The 17,026-nt window shown below is 41.8% G+C and overlaps 2 long non-coding RNA genes across 2 annotated transcripts; both read right to left on the bottom strand.

Moving 5' to 3' along the window:
- Nucleotides 1-1,931: 1,931 nt before the first annotated feature.
- LOC310730698 lies at nt 1,932-6,539 on the bottom strand. The gene is made up of 4 exons (XR_014534914.1): nt 6,208-6,539; nt 5,991-6,024; nt 5,704-5,892; nt 1,932-2,102 (listed from the first exon to the last, which is right to left on the bottom strand). It is a non-coding gene; the product is annotated as an uncharacterized lncRNA (long non-coding RNA).
- A 7,447-nt stretch (nt 6,540-13,986) lies between these two features.
- On the bottom strand, nt 13,987-16,623 carry LOC310730692. Its single transcript, XR_014534909.1, has 5 exons — nt 16,166-16,623; nt 15,092-15,597; nt 14,590-14,745; nt 14,371-14,463; nt 13,987-14,288 (listed from the first exon to the last, which is right to left on the bottom strand). It is a non-coding gene; the product is annotated as an uncharacterized lncRNA (long non-coding RNA).
- Nucleotides 16,624-17,026: the final 403 nt, after the last annotated feature.

Raw genomic sequence — 17,026 nt, 5'->3', positions numbered from 1 at the left:
TTTGTATTTGATGAAGTGGAATAAATATTTGATCCCCTTTCGAATTCTGACTCCCACAGACCCAAATGACTCCTGTGTCTTTAAGACAAAACTCCTAATATCAACTTATTATGTGTATAAAAGACACCAGTCACAGAATCAGCCTCTTCCATTTAAACCTCTCCACCACCATGGGAAAGACCAAAGAGCTGTCAAAGAACGTCAGGGACTGCAGTGTAGTCCCTGTGTGACCCCTGTGTGACCTCATCACATCTTACACTGCACCACACTGTCTGAGATCCTCCAGCACTGCTCCACTGGTACCACCTTCTCTCAGAATGAGAGGTAAGTACACTTCAAGGCTCTTCTCTGTTCTGGCACCGAGGTGGTGGAATGAACTTCCCCTAGATGTCTGTACAGCAGAGTCCCTGATTATCTTTAAGCGATGACTGAAGACCTTCATCTTCCTGAAACACTTAAATTAGCACTTTCCAAGTTTGTAGAATTCGAGTTATATTTATATTAAGTGTGTAATCTGGTGTATCAGTGTAGATTTATTCATTACTAGAGACTCAAAGTACTTTTGTACGTCACTCTGGATAAGGACGTCTGATAAATGCTGCAAATGTAAATGTAAATGTAAATGTGTAGACCTGCACAAGGCTGGAATGGACTACAAGACCATCAGATTGTTGCCTTGGCCATGTGTTTTAGGTCAATGTCATGCTGGAAGACCACCACTCATCTTCAGTGTTCTAGCTGAGGCCAGGAGGTTCTCATTAAAGATTCTACAGTGCATGTGGTGAAGTCTTCCAGTACCCTTAGCAGAGAATCAGCCCCAAAGCAGAATGGTACCTCCTCCATGTTTGATGGTGGTGATGGTGTTCTTGGGGTCATATTCAGCATTTCTCTGCTTCCAAACATGACGAGGTGAGTTGATGCCAAAGAGCTCAATTTTGGTCTTCTCTCACCACATCACATTCTCCCAAGCCTTCTCTGGATCATTCAGGTGTTCATCAGCAAACTTCAGATGGGTCTGTTCATGTTCATACTTGAGCAGAAGGACCTCAGTGTGTAACTAATGGTTTTCTTGGAGTGGGTTTGTGAAGCTCCATGCTCACACAGTAGTTTCAGGGCCGTGATTTTTCCCCCTGCATTATTTTTATTTATATATTTTTACTCAGTGATGTATATGATTAAAAATAAATGTAAAAATACTTTAAACAAAACAAACTTTAGTAAAAGTAAAATTACAGATTTAAGAAAGTAGAAGTACACAAAATAAATACTCAATTTACTGTAATGCAATAAAATATAATTCATTCATTTCCAGCTCTGCTTATTCCTCTGCTTAAGTGGACGATGTTGAATAAATAAAATTATTTTAGCAGTCACGGGTCATAATAATAATTCACAATAACTATTTAAAACGCTCGAGAGGCTTCTCTATATGTCCCACCCTGACTTCCTTCATTCTCCTTCCATACAGAAGAACAGAGACCTGATTGGAGTAATGAATGATGATCATGATCCTAATCAGTGCAGTGTCATTAGTGTTCATTTCAAATAATAACTACATTTATGGAATTAGTAACACATTTATGAAATCATTTTAAAATCACTTACTCAGCTTTTCTGGATGCTTTGACCACTGGCAGCAGCCTCAGAAGACATTCATCTGATCTGTCATATTTCCTCAAATCAAACACATCCAGATTCTCTTCTGAGTTCAGCAACACAAACACCAGAGCAGACCACTGAGCAGGAGAGAGTCTGACTCCACTGAGACACCTGTAATCTCTGTTCAGGTAACGTTGTACTTCCTGTTCTAGAGAATCATCATTCAGTTCATTCAGACAGTGGAACAGATTGATGGATTTCTCTGGAGATGGATTTTCTCTGATCTTCTCCTTGATGTACTCGACTATTTCCTGTTTATAAAACTCGTCACTTTTCACAGATACACATCAGAGTCTGATCTGTTTAGTGTTGGTGAATGTGAGAACATTTCTATTTTTCACAGAGTCACAACCTTCACTCACCTCTCATCTTTCTTTATGTCCTGTTTCACACACTCACTCATTCTGGAGGACATTTCTACTGCTACAGAGGAACCTGTACACCTACAGAGAGAGAGAGAGAGAGAGAGAGAGAGAGAGAGAGAGACAGAGAGAGAGAGAGAGAGAGAGAGAGAGAGAGAGAGAGGGAGAGAGACAGAGAGAGAGAGAGAGAGAGAGAGAGAGAGAGAGAGAGAGTAAGAAAGACGGAGAGAGAGAGAGAGAGAGAGAGAGAGAGAGAGAGAGATAGAGAGAGAGAGAGAGAGAGAGAGAGAGAGAGAGAGAGAGAGAGAGAGAGAGAGAGAGACTTGACTTTTAACACACCTTTATTTTTCTTTTTTTTTATTTAGTTAACATTTCACCTTAGTACCTAAACTATAGATTACATGCTTGGAAAGAAAAATAAATAAATAAATGCACAGATGGACAGACACTTTCATAAATATTTAAATGGATAAATAGGTAAAAGGAGAAAGCAAAATTGATGAATAAATCCTGGTGTGTGCATAAAAATGTAAAAAATAAATAAAAAATGTAACAAAATTAAAACCTGCTTATGCACCCATAAAAAAATGACACTTGGCTTAAATGAGGACAAAACATCACACATTTAGAATCAGTTGATGATCCTGGTCCAGTGTGCACACGACATCATTCAGTGCCCAGGCGTTAACAAAACCATCCAGATTGTGTGTTAGTTTAAAATATGTGAAATCCCCCCTGAGCCTAGCAGATATTAAAGCTCTAACCATCACCTCAGGATCTACTGTGCCTTCCCTTCTGAACTTCCTTTTCCTAGTTAACCAAACTGCCAGCTTTGATTCTCCTTTTAGGACGTTTATTAGGCAGACAAGTTTTCTGTCTGTGCTCACGTATTTAGGCCCAAAGATAAAAAGCTCTTCACTGAAGTTACTGCCCAGGTCTCTGACCCGTCCCTCTAACACCCTGAACAGTCGTCTCAGCCTGCAGCAGTGTAGAAACAGGTGGTCTACTGATTCTTCTGTGTTACAGAAGACACATTTCCTCCCTATGGTGGGGTCGATGTGTGCCACGTGTCTGTTTATAGCTACCGCCCAGTGAACAATCCTCCATTGGAGATCCGCAGTGCGTTTCTCTATCGGAGGTTTGTACAGGGATCTCCAGCAGCCTTAGGGAGATGAGTCTGGCCCAAACAGATGAGTCTGGCTCCTGTGTTCCAGTATCCTTGCTCGGATTTGTGAATTTGTTGAAGAGAGGTTTGTTCTCTCCCCAGTGTCCAGAATTTGAAAAGTTAAAAATGTGTGTCCAGGCTGTTAGAACAGATCTACACAGTCTGGTTAAAAACAGATGTCGTATCTAAAAATGTTCGCTTTTCGCAGCAGGGTGCGAGCTGTGTCTGCCCAGCATGGTGTTGAGTACAGGAGTCTTTGTGCAGCTTGAAGTCTGAAGGTCCTGATTCTGTTTCTGATGTCCATCAGACCCTGACCCCCCCCCTTCAGAACAGGAAGGTAGGGTGCAGCAGCTTGTATCCAGTGCTGTCCCGCCAAAAAAAAGTGTAATGCCTGCACAATGCTGCTGGAGAATCCAGAACGCTCATTTTGTGCCACAGTGCTGAAGCGGCCAGGTTGTTTGTAACCAATACTCGACCCCTGTATGAAAGCTGCGGTAGCACCCAGGACCATCGAGACAACCGGTCACACATTTTCTCCACCATGCCCTCCCAGTTTTTCTGCATGTAGTCTTATTTCCCTAGATGTACACCCAGAATCTTCAGACCTTCCCTTCCCCACTTGACTCCACCTGGAAGTACTGGAGGCGTCTTTCCGTGCCAGTCACCTATTAGCTAGCCTTCACTCTTTTCCCAATTCACCTTAGCTGATGTGACTTTTTCATAGTTGGATAAAACTTTTGTTAAAACTGATACATCACTGTCACCTCTTATAATTACAATGACATCATCGGCATAGGAGGAGAAGGTGAATAGTCTGTTTTCAAAACCTTCGACACGAAACCCTTGTAATTTCTCTTTTAGCTGGCGAAGTAGCAGCTCAATTGCCAATGAGTACAAGTGACCTGGTAACGGGCAGCCTTGCCTGATGCCCTTGTGCACCTGGACCGGGTGGCTTAGCCCACCCCCCACCTTTAACAATGCAGCAGCTCCTGTATATATTTCACCCATGAAATAAAATTCTCACCCAACCCAAAAGCTTTAAGGTTTTCAAATAAATATTTATGATCGACTCTATCAAAGGCCTTTTCCTGATCAATAGAGAACGGTCCCACATCTGTGTTACTGTCGCTGGCTAACTTAATTACGTCACGCATAAGGAAGAGGTTGTCCATTATTGTTCTGTTCGGTACACAGTACGTTTGGTATTCATTAAGAATGTGTTCTAAAACCAGATTTAGTCTGTTTGAAAGACACTCCGCAATAATCTTATAGTCCGTGCACAGCAGTGATACTGGTCCCCAGTTCTTCAGTAGCCTTTTGGGTAATAGGGATTACTTCTGCAGCTGATTGGTAGCTTGTTCTTTGTGTGGAACATCCTGTAAACTAGAAGCAAGTAATATTTTAATAAAACCCAAAAACGTTTGTTAAATTCAGAAAGAAGTCCATCTATTCCTGAAGACCGTCCAGTGGAGAGCTGACTCACTGCCTCAGACATTTCCTCCAGTTGAATCTCTTGGTCCAGGCGCTGTATCTGTGCATCTGTTAGTCTTGGTAGATCCTTCAGTAGCTCCTTCAGCTGAGGTAGTTGAGATCGCATTCACCAGCGTTGAACAGATCTGTATAAAAGTCCTTTGAGATACTCCTTATTATTTGGGGGTTGGATGTTGAAGTCCCATCTGGCAGTTTCAGGTGACTGCAATGATCGGGACTGCAATTTCAACATGACTTTTTCCTTACTTTTCCTTCTTTGTGCTCCAAGTTAAAGAAAAATGTGCTTGGGGCATCCATGTCTCTTAGTGAAAAGAAACAAACCTTGGTTAGAGCTCCCTTTGCTTGTTCATGGAACAGTGATTCCAGGGCTTTTTTTTTTTCTCTTAGCTCTCCCACTTTACCAGAGTCTTTGTTGATGAGTTCATCCTCAGTTTTGGTGATTTCCTTCTCCAGGGTTTTGATGGTTGATTTGATTCGGTGAGGCTATTTGAGAGTGCAGTGTAGTCCTGACAGAACACTCGAATTTGTGCTTTCCCTACTTTTCACCATTGAACAATGTCATCATACTCCTCCTTCTGTTGCTGCCACTTTGACCAGAACATACAGAAGTTTTCACAGACCCCATGACCCTGACGACATGGTGGAGTGAGAGAGAGACGCCACACCCGCTCGAGTGAGACGCCGTCTCCGCCCTCCGCCACGGAGCTCACCAACACTCACAGCACTCTATTTACACTATCTACACTATAAACACTCCACGCAGATCAAAATGGGGGAAATAAAGAGAGTAGGAACAAGAGGAAAGAAAGAAAAAAGAGTAAATAAATAAATAAACTTGAGATTCAAGTCGCTCTGCTCACCCGTGAATCGCTCACACACCCTACGCTTCCTTCATGCAACGCGAGAGAGAGAGATAGAGAGAGAGAGAGAGAGAGAGAGAGACTGCAGTTAAAAATTACCTGCACTGAACTTCATCTAGTGTAGATTCAGAACATTCACATATTATAGCTTTAGATTTACACTTACTGTGTTTTTCTCCTGGAAACTTTCAGCTTCTTCTTTTTTACATTCAACAAACTTTTGCTTTCACTTCAACTGGACAAACTGGTTTATTCAGGAGGAGGAGAAACACACCAGATAAACATCAAACATACCTACCCGCATGATATACATACATGATATGACATGCCCACCACACCAGATACACACCAAGAGCTGCGTAATAATAGAACACACACCTCACACAATGTATACTTTTATATTTTAGTAAATATTCTGTATTCTTTACTTATAATGACAAAATGAAAACAGACAGTCATTAATACACATTTATCCACACTTATTTACCTACACACACACACACACACACACACACACACACACACACAAAACATTTACATTTGCAGCATTTAGCAGATGTCCTTATACAGAGAGACGTACAAAAGTGCTTTGAGTCTCCAGTAATGAATAAATCTACACTGTACACCAGATTACACACTTCACTTTAAATATAACTCGAATTCTACAAACTTGGAAAGTGCTAATTTAAGTGTTTCAGGAAGATGAAGGTCTTCAGTCGTCACTTGAAGATAGTCAGGGACTCTGCTGTACAGACATCTAGGGGAAGTTCATTCCACCACCTCGGTGCCAGAACAGAGAAGAGCAGTTATATAACATGCACATACAGTATAACTAAAGAAATAATTACACAAACTCTGCCACTTACTTACTTCTCTTTCTGCTTCACACACACACACACACACACACACACACACACACACACACACACACACACACATTTAAAGGAACACTATAAAATGCATATTTACCCCTAAACATTTAGCTGGTTTGACAAGAGAGGAAAAATTCAGGAGGTAGATTCTGATAAGAGAAAATTTGCTTGTGGCAATGTGGGGCAGGGCAATCTAAGGAAGGTGGGTAATACATGGAAGTGATGACGTTGGAAAGGTCAGAGGGTGGAGTCACAATGGCACTGAGACCAGAGAAGAGGTTCCTGGGCCATCAGAGCGATTGCTGCAGAAGGGATGAAGTGTGTGTGAGTTTCCATGATAGCAGAAGATCCACGAGCTATGGCACCACTGGAGAAGCTGACAGTGATGCTGGTCCGGGATGTAGATTCTTCCTTTGGTTTAACTGTTGAGAGTAGGCTCTCCAGGAGTCGTATCGAGCACCTGTGTGTGTGTGTATTGTTCTGTGTATTGAGAAGCCTGATGGCTTGAGGAAAGAAACTGTTGCACAAACCAGGCAGTGATGCAGCTGCTCAAGATGCTCTCAATGGTCCCTCTGTAAAACAGAATAGGGGGAGGGAGATGGGCTTTTCTCAGACTTCTCAGGAAGTAGAGACGCTGCTGGGCTTTCTTCGTGATGAAGCTGGTGTTAAGTGACCAGGTGAGGTTGTCTGCCAGATGAACACCAAGGAATTTGGTGCTCTTGACGATCTCCACTGAGGATCCATCAATAATCAGTGGAGATTGCACGCTCTGTGCTCTCCTGAAGTCCACAACCATCTCTTTGGTTTTGTCAACGTTCAGAGTCAGGTTGTTGGCTCCACACCAGGCTGTTAACCGTTGCACCTCTTCTCTGTATGCTGACTCGTTGTTCTTGCTGATTAGACCCACTACGGTCGTGTCATCGGCAAACTTGATGATGTGGTTGGAGCTGTGCATTGCTACACAGTCATGAGTCAGCAGAGTGAACAGCAGTGGGCTGAGCACACAGCCCTGGGGGGCCCCAGTGCTCAGTGTGGAGATGTTGTTCCCAATCCAGACTGACTGAGGTCTCCCAGTCAGGAAGTCCAGGATCCAGTTACAGATGGAGGTGTTCAGGCCCAGTAGGCTCAACTTCTCGATCAGTTGCTGAGAAATGATTGTGTTGAATGATAAACTGAAGTCAATTAACAGCATTCGTACATATGAGTCCTTGTTGTCCAGGTGGGTGAGGGCCAGATAGAGGGTTGTGGAGATAGCATCATCCGTGGAGCGTTTGGACGATACACAAACTGCATGGGGTCTAGGGAGAGTGGAAGCTGGGTCTTAATGCATTTCATCACGATGGGTGTGAGCGCGACGGGACGATAGTCATTGAGGCAGGAGACATTAGATTTCTTCCGCACGGGAACAATGGTCATTGTCTTGAGGCACGTGGGAACAACGTTGCTGCTCAGGGAGATGTTGAAGATGTCAGTGAAGACATCCGCTAGCTGTTCTGCACGTTCCCTGAGCACTCTGCCAGGAATGTTGTCAGGTCCAGCAGAATTCCGTGGGTTAACTCTGCATAGAGTTTTCCTCACTTCAGCTGTGGTTAGACAGAGCACCTGGTCAGTGGGAGGAGGGGTGGTTTTCCTCGCCTTCACGTTGTTCTGTACCTCAAACTGGGCGTAGAAGTTGTTCAGCGCATCTAGGAGGGAGGCATCATGGTTAAAAACAGGTGATGTTGTCTTGTAGTTAGTGATCACCTGGATGCCCTGTCACATGCGCCGGGTGTCTCCGCTGTCCTGGAAGTGGTCGTGGATTTTTTTTGCGTGTGCGCGCTTCGCCTCTCTGATGGCACGGGACAGTTTGGCCCTTGCTGTTTTTAAGGCCGTCTTGTCCCCTGTTCTGAAGGCAGAGTCTCTTTGTTTCAGCAGCACACACACATTTGCAGTCATCCATGGCTTCTGGTTGGAGCGTGTAGTGATGAGCAGAACCGGTCTAGAGTGTCTGACGAGCGGTCTGTATGCTGGAATTAACATAACAGAGCAGTGGTCTGAGTATCCGAGATGGGGGCGGGGCTCCGCACGGTACGCGCCGGGGATGTTTGTGTAAACAAGATCCAGCGTGTTCGCTCCTCTCCTTGCAAAGTCCACATGCTGATGGAGTTTAGGGAGTACAGTTCCCTGGATTTACATGGTTGAAATCTCCAGCGCTAATAAACAATCCGTCAGGGTGAACATTCTGCAGGTCGCTAATAGCGCCGTAGAGTTCACACAGTGCCTCCTTAGCATTAGCACTGGGTGAAATGTACACTCCGACAAGGTAAACAGTGGTGAATTCCCGTAGTTAATAAAATGGTCTACATCTAACAGTCACAAACTCCACTAGCGATGAGCAGTAGCGTGAAACACAAGCCACCACCGCGAGTCTTACCGCACAGAGCTGCGTTTCTGTCGGCACGATACACGGTTAGCCCGGGAGAAAAGCAAGACAAGGTGGGCAAAGGGCCAGGCTGCTAGGATTGTCAGTAATTCTCCTCGATGTGACACTCTCTAATCTGATGATCGATCCTGCTAGCTAAACTAATCAGGGATTTCCAAGTGTGGTTAAAGTTCCTGGGTGGTAAGCTCATTCATCTCAGACTTCGGCTGAGAGATTAAAAAAAAGGGACCACCTCACAGAGAAGAGAGAGAGAGAAAATGATTTTCAATGCGGGAAATTTATATTTAATGTACTTCATCATCTATAGCTTATTATCTTTTTGATCAATATCAACTTTGAATAATAGACAGTAAAGCTCAAAGTGTCTTCTTTTTGAATATATTTAAATAGTGTATGTAGCCCACTTTTATCAGGAACTGTTAACATTTACATTTAGGTAGGACATTTTCAGATGTGAGTCCCAAAATGTGTTTATGATTAATGATATCGATAGCACACGCTTGCAGCCAGATTAAATATGTATACTTCCATCATTGATGAGGAACCATGAAATGAAATGAATTGAATTGAATTGATGAGGTTATCACACTCAAAAAAATAGCACGTTGGTTGAACATGATTCAATCGTGGACAGTGGTTCCACACGATTACACCACATTATGTTAACAAAACTGGATGATGTTAAACAAGCTCAACACATTGGTGTTCATTTAACATGAACAGATAATGTTGATTAAACATGATTTAAATAATTCTATTTAACTTGAATTAATGGTTTTTGTTGAACGTCAATTAATCATGATATCTTACATTTAATCCTTGATGTTAAGCCTGTATGTTAACATCCCTTTTAATGGATCCAATTTAGTCAAGTTACTACTACTAGATGTTATCAGCCCTGTTTTTTCTTTCCATGCTTCAATGACCTTCAAAAGATTACAGACTACAGAGGCAGTAAATATGTACAGGTTCACATTCCTGCATGTACAACAAATGCATAGTAACCCATTAATAATCAATCAATCAATCAAATTTTATTTATAAAGCGCATTACAACCAACAAAAGGAGCACAAGGCGCTTTCCAGTAAAACAAAAAACTTGTCCTAGCTTTTTTTTCTCAGTTTTTAACTGAGATTTAAAAAAACTCAGCACAGTGACGCATCGTATGTTTGCTGGAAGTGCGTTCCACAGCTTTGGTCCCTGGATGGCAAATGACCAGCCTCCAAACTTTTTATATTTGTATTTGGGAGTGACCAGAGAGGTATGTCCAGAGGAGTGGAGAGTTCTGGGTGTTGGTAGACCTTTAATAATTCAGTGAGGTAGGCCGGGGCCAGACCATTGATTGCCTTGAACACAAACAGCAGAAACTTATACTCCACCCTAAACCGCACCGGAAGCGAGTGAAGTGAGCGGAGGACAGGGGTGATGTGTGAGCATTTGGAGGTGTTGGAGAGAAGACGTGCTGCTGCGTTTTGTACCATTTGGAACCGATTGAGAAGTGATTTATTAAGTCCAGTGTAGAGAGCAATACAATAGTCAATTCTCGAGCTGATGAAGGCTTTTTCAAGGTCAGTTTGGGACAAGCATGATTTGACCTTGCTGAGTAGTCTTAGCTGGTAAAAGCTTGCCTTCACTACTGCACTGATCTGTTTATTGAAGTGCATACTTTTGTCGAAAATAACACCCAGATTACGCACGGTAGGTGCAAACTGAGGTGTAAGAGGATCAAAACTAAAGAACTGCTGGGTGATCATAACCTTGTGCTCCAGAACATCTGATCACATGCACATTATCAACTTGTGCTGTTAATATCATGAACAGCAGCTACGCTAATTCCTCTCCACTGCTTCTCTTTCTCTCCCCATCCCGAGGCATCCTGAGGTTTGGCCAGCTCCAGTCACGTCCCACCTCGTGAAGATTATGGACCTATGGATGATCATGGAGAAGTAGATGCCGAGTGTTTAAAGGCCCTGGCATGGAGAAGCTGATGCTGGATCTATGATGATCACAAATTGTTCTGTATTGTTGAAAGATTTATGACCAAACTTTTGATGTCACCCATATGAGGATGGGTTCCCCTTTGAGTCTGGTTCCTCTCAAGGTTTCTTCCTCATATCATCTAAGGGAGTTTTTCCTTGCCACTGTCACCACGGCTTGCTCATCAGGGACAAACGCACACCATTCACCTTCACTGTTGTTTTCTGTAAAGCTGCTTTGAGACAATGTCTGTTGTGAAAAGCGCTATACAAATAAACTTGACTTGACTTGACTTGATTCCGGGCTAAACAGGATGTACTCAGTCTTTTTTTCATTCAGATGAAGGAAGTTCTGGAAAAGCCACTGTTTGACATCCTGAAGGCAATTATGGAGAGGGTCCAATGCAGAACGATTACTCTGAATCACCGGAAGATAAATCTTGAAGTCGTCATCATAGAAATGATATTGAAAGTTGTGATTGGAGATGAGTTGACCAAGTGGCAGCATATAGAGTTAGAACAGAATAGGACCAAGAATAGATCCTTGAAGCACACCAGATGACAGAGGAGCAACCGAGGAAGAATGATCATCAAGCATTACTGAAAAAGTTCTGTTAGTGAGGTATGATGAGAACCAATTTAATAACGCACCCTGCAGACCAACAACATGCTGAAGACGAGAGATGAGGATGGCATGATCCACAGTGTCAAATGCAGCGGTAAGGTCCAGTAACACCAAAACCACAGAGCTTTTACCATCCAGGGCTCCAAGAATGTCATTACGGACCCTCAATAACGCTGATTCAGTGCTATGTCTCGACCTGAAACCGGACTGAAATGTATCACCAATGCCATGCAGTTAAAGGTGAGACTGAAGCTGGGCGAAAACAAGCTTCTCCATCAACTTAGACAGAAATGACAAGTTATACATAGGGCGGAAGTTGGATAGTATGGAGGGATCAAGGTTGGGTTTCTTGAGCAGCCGTCTAACAATAGCGTGTTTGAGAGCAACGGGAACAGTGCCCACCCTAAAACAGCTGTTTATGAAAAAGACAAGAATGAGACCTATGATGTCAACAGCCTCCTTCAAAATCCTGGCAGGAACAGCGTCTAGAGGACAGGTGGTGGGCTTCAACTCGTGGACAGTTTTTCTGAGGTCCACCAGAGTAACAGCATCAAAGTTCTCTAGCACACATTGCGCTGCACGAGTAGACATGGCAGCAGCGGGGGATTTGTGTAATGGTTTGCCTAACAGACAAAACCTTGTCCAAAAAATGTTGTCTGAATGCATTGCATGTGTTTTCAGAAATGTCATTCAAGACGACAGACACCGGATTTATGACAAAATTGATAGTGCTGAATAAAATTCCAGGGCGGTGGCTATTGCTGTTGATGAGAGCAGAGAGGTACTGTCCTTTAGCTTCCTTCAGTGCACTCTGATAGGTGGCAAGACTGTCTCTAAACATCTCCAGTGACACCTGCAGCCTGTCTTTCTTCCATATTCGAGCAGCCTGTCTACACCGGCACCTGAGGGCCTGAGTTGTTATTTTTATATTATTTAATTTTTTTTTTTTTATAGATTTCTATACACATTTCACAAAAAGATATTTCAAGGTAAAAAAAAAAAAAGTTACTTTTGTTCATTTCTCCTCCACTCAAGTGCAAAACGCTTGTCAATCAAGCTGTCTGTAAGTCCTTTCTGATGCCAAAATGTGCATAATATCTGTAAAGGAAAAACAGATTTGAAAACTTGTTTCAAGTAATAAACTAGTGAGCTTGCTGCTTCTTATTGTTTTATGACACAAAGAGCTATTTGGAAAATCTTTAAAAACTATTCAAAAGACATTGCCATTCAAACCTTTCCGTCAATAACACTTAGAAGCCTTTAAAAACATCCTTGGGAAAAAAACAAAAACGCATAAAGGGACAAGTTTACCAAAGAATATAAATTGTCACCATTAACTAAACCATGTGTCATTGAAACACTTGATGGCTTTCCTTAACCTTCTGAGGCAAACTATTTCTCTTTGCATACACCTTGATATACCAAAAAAAAAAAAAAAAAAAAAAAAAAAAAAAAAAAAAAAAAAACAACAACACAAAGGCATGAAAATTTAAGAGTATTTCTATGAACAATAAAATTGAGCATGCTCAAATTTTCTTCCAGCAAAGTTTTTGGCCATTTGACAATAACAATTAGTTATTGTTATAGTTTCAAGGTAAAGATCAGTCTTTTCATCAGTCCTTTATTGCAGTGTAAAAAACTTACATTTACATTTACTTTTACATTTGCGGCATTTAGCAGACGTCCTTATCCAGAGTGACGTACAAAAGTGCTTTGAGTCTCTAGTAATGAATAAATCTACACTGTACACCAGATTACACACTTAATATAAATATAACTCTTGAATTCTACAAAGCAAACTTGGAAAGTGCTAATTTAAGTGTTTCAGGAAGAGAAAGATCTTTAATCTGCACTTGAAGATAGTCAGGGACTGTACGGACATCTAGGGGACGTTCATTCCACCACCTCAGTGCCAGAACAGAGAAAAGCCTTGAAGTGTACTTACCTCTCATTCTGAGAGAAGGTGGTACCAGTGGAGCAGTGCTGGAGGATATCAGACAGCGTGGTGCAGTGTGAGATGTGATGAGGTCACTGAGGTAAGATGGTGCTGGTCCATTTTTGGCCTTGTAGGCATCATCAGTGTTTTGAATCTGATACGTGCAGCTACTGGAAGCCAGTGAAGGAGCAGCAGTGGGGTGGTGTGGGAGAACTTGGGCAGATTGAACACAAGTCGTGCAGCTGCATTTTGGATCATTTGCAGTGGACGAATAGCGTTCAGGGGAAGACCTGCCAGCAGAGAGTTGCAACAGTTGAGTCTTGAAATGACAAGAGACTGAACAAGAACCTGGGCAGTCTGTGTGGACAGAAATGGTTGAATCCTTCGGATGTTGTAGAAAAGAAATCGACAGGAGCGAGCAACATTAGTGACATGTGGGAAGAAGGACAGTTCACTGTCCATAGTTACCCCAAGGTTACGAGCAGTGGCTGAAGGGGAGAGCATAGAGTCATGAAGTGTTATTCAGAGATCTTGACCTGGAGATGAATCACCTGGGATGACCAGCAGTTCCGTTTTCCTGGGGTTGAGTTTTAGTTGGTGAGCACTCATCCAAGCTTGATCTTGAGTGCTTGAACTTTGTTGGAGAGTTTGTGTCCATCAAGCTCCAGGAACACTTTTTGCAGGAGTTCAAAGGTGTATCGAAGCTCCTTTGGATAACTTAGGTTTAAGGCATATATTAGGCTAATTAGCAAAGCAACACCTTAGCTACATTATCAAGATCTTCTAGTGCTAAAACCCCTTCAAGAATTAGTCCAACATCTGCAGGTTCATCATCAACTTCACATTCTTCAAATCTGATGACAAAAACGCTGATCACCATTTCTTTGAGTGCAGCTTAAGCAGTGGAAAAATCTGCATCCTATAAACAGAACAAAGTACATTTTATTATAAAATACATTGTTATACACAAAGTTTCTGTCACAATATCGAGGCAGTTATACCATGAACTCCTTCATTAGATTGTCAGGATCCTCATTTAGGTAGACAAACAGGGCTTTAAGGACACACTCCCTCTTAACATTAATGCAGGCACACTAGGTAAAAGAAAGAAAATTAGCAACACAAACCTATAAACTACTACATTATCAAGTTAACACAAGTCATAGGTGAAAAACAACTGATTGATACATCTCTTAAAACAATTTTCATGGCTATCATACTTGTGTAAGTGGCACGAGATGTTTCCTTATCCGTTGTCCCTGAGCTCCACCTCTCTTGGCAAAGATCCTCAAAAGATTTGGAGTGTGTTCATCCAGCTTTGAGAAGATTTTTGAAATTAAGGCTACAGTTGTTATGCGAGTGAATTCAGTACAAACCTAAAACAGAGAAAAACGTCACAACTTAAGTATCCAAAAAACTTCCAGTTGCTGTTCCACTAAACTGCTGAGTAATACGTGTAAATCATATGGTTAAATAATGTATTATCATTAGTACAAACTACACTACTGCATTTTATGTACAAATGAATAGTGCATTGTCTAGTGTAAAGTAACTTGAGTGTGTTGCCTGTCTATACTTTCAACAATGTTGATGGACCACAGACAGACCCAAGACTTTTACTCTAGATATCTTATACGGTGTAATGATTTTATTTGAGTTATTAACATTTTAATATATTTAATTTTATTTAAAATCCCACTTAAAGACATTAAGCTGAATTACCTCATTTTCTGGGAACAAAGCTGGAAATCTGCTCTTAAAGTCAGCAATAAGTGGAGATTCTTTGACAACCTCTTGTCTTCTCAATGCAAAAGAAATGTCCATTAATCTTCTCACAGTTTGCTCGTGGTTCTTCTTAACCTCAGAAAGAAGGGAGACTCTGACTTGCTCCATACTGTCAGGAGTTTCACCAGGAAGAAATGAGGGACAAAAGTTAACTTCAGCCTTGCGTGGCTTCTTGACACCAAAAGCTGGATTGCTTATACCCGTAGGTTTGTGCTTCATGGAATTAATGGTCACTTCACTACAACCAAGATTCTGCAGCTTGGTTCTGTAATTTGACATTTTATATTTAAGGCTTCTTTTCCAGCCACTGCAGCCTGTTAAGGATCCCCATTCCTTAAGGCAAGGATGCTGTTTTATAAGGGCTTCAGCCACTTCATTGAATTCGGCATCAGAGAGGTACACTTTAAATTTTACTACTTCTTCAGCAAGTCCATCCAATAGAGCTAATTTCAGCTTTGGGTCTAGATTCAGTAGAAAGCCATTTTTTATATTCTAAATTGCCTTGTTCCAGCTTAATTTCTGCATCATAGGAGAAATGGGGCACAACAAAACTTGTTGGCCAAGAAGACTTGGTGTTTGAAGTCGAAGCCTGGGGGTCATGGGATGAAGTAGGCGATAATTCAGAGGATGATCTTGAAGACAGAATGACTGTGTCACATGATAAGGGAGATGGCGATACTGCTAAAGATTCAGAGAGTTTAAAGACCTTAAGGGTGCTTTTGTTCTGAACATCAGTTGTGAAAGTCAGGTTCACAAATCCATTAAAGTTAGGGTCTATGATTTGAAGTCTGATTTCTCCCATCAAATTACACTGTGTCTGTATCTCGTTCAATAATTCTGCCAAAGAACAAGGGACACCATGCTCAAGTGTCACTTTCTGGACATTGCTCTCTCCCAGAATTACTCGCAGGATGATGGTGGAGGTCATTTTTACAATCCTATTGATGAAAGAAAAGAAAAAAATCTATTGTCTGCACTGTAGGTGCATAAGATTTAATCATACAATTAAACAATAAATATTGACATGGCACCTGTTATGAATGAATTTGTCTTTTCTGTGACAACAAACGAAGACCTCCAACCTTGTAGTCAGCCAATGGATGGTCATCAGCCAATTCACTTAGTTCAAGAAAGAAAATCTCCCTTGATGGAAAAGAGGTCTGTTCAAAGACCCTAAAATGCTCCCTATACCAACCACACAGACCTTTACGTACAAAACACAGTCTATTCTGCAGTATACACATCTGAATAATCTCTGCAAAATCAGGGAGCCCGTCTACAGAGTGACAAACAACAATCATCCCATTTCTGTAACTAAGGCCTTAACTGGTGACACTTGTGGTGATCTGGATGAATTCAGTGTCTGGGAACTTGTCTTGGACAGCCTGTGTTATTCCTGTTCTTAACACAGTCAGAGGCACTGTTCACACAGTTGATACATCTAGTGCAGATTTTTCAAGACGGTATGATTTCAACAGTGAGAAATCATTAGCTGTTGCTTAGCTGCAACTGTAAGGGGAATATTTTTTAAAACAATTTGTGAGACGAGCAACTTGCTTAAAAAAGCTGTGTTTGGCTTCGAAACGCACAGTCCACAGATGCACAAGTGGACCAAATGACTTGATAAGTGCAGGATAGTGTTCCAAGAAGTGCTGTTTTGGTATTAACTTCACACCAGGAAAAACTTCCTGAAACCTCTGACTGTGTTCGATAATTTTGCCATCAAGCTATGCAATTGACTCATCAGTGTGAACTGGTGACACCACAAGCTCAACAACCTCTTTAAGATCCATAAGCACCAGCCATGCAGCCTCATCTTCTGACACCATGCGTCCTACAAGGAATGGAAGCAATCTTATCAGGTTTCATTTC

The sequence above is a fragment of the Silurus aristotelis genome (assembly GCF_946808225.1).
Source record: "Silurus aristotelis genome assembly, chromosome: 1".
Lineage (NCBI taxonomy): Eukaryota > Metazoa > Chordata > Actinopteri > Siluriformes > Siluridae > Silurus > Silurus aristotelis.
Note: the sequence above shows the minus strand (reverse complement) of the source record. Positions and strands in the feature narration are given on the sequence as shown.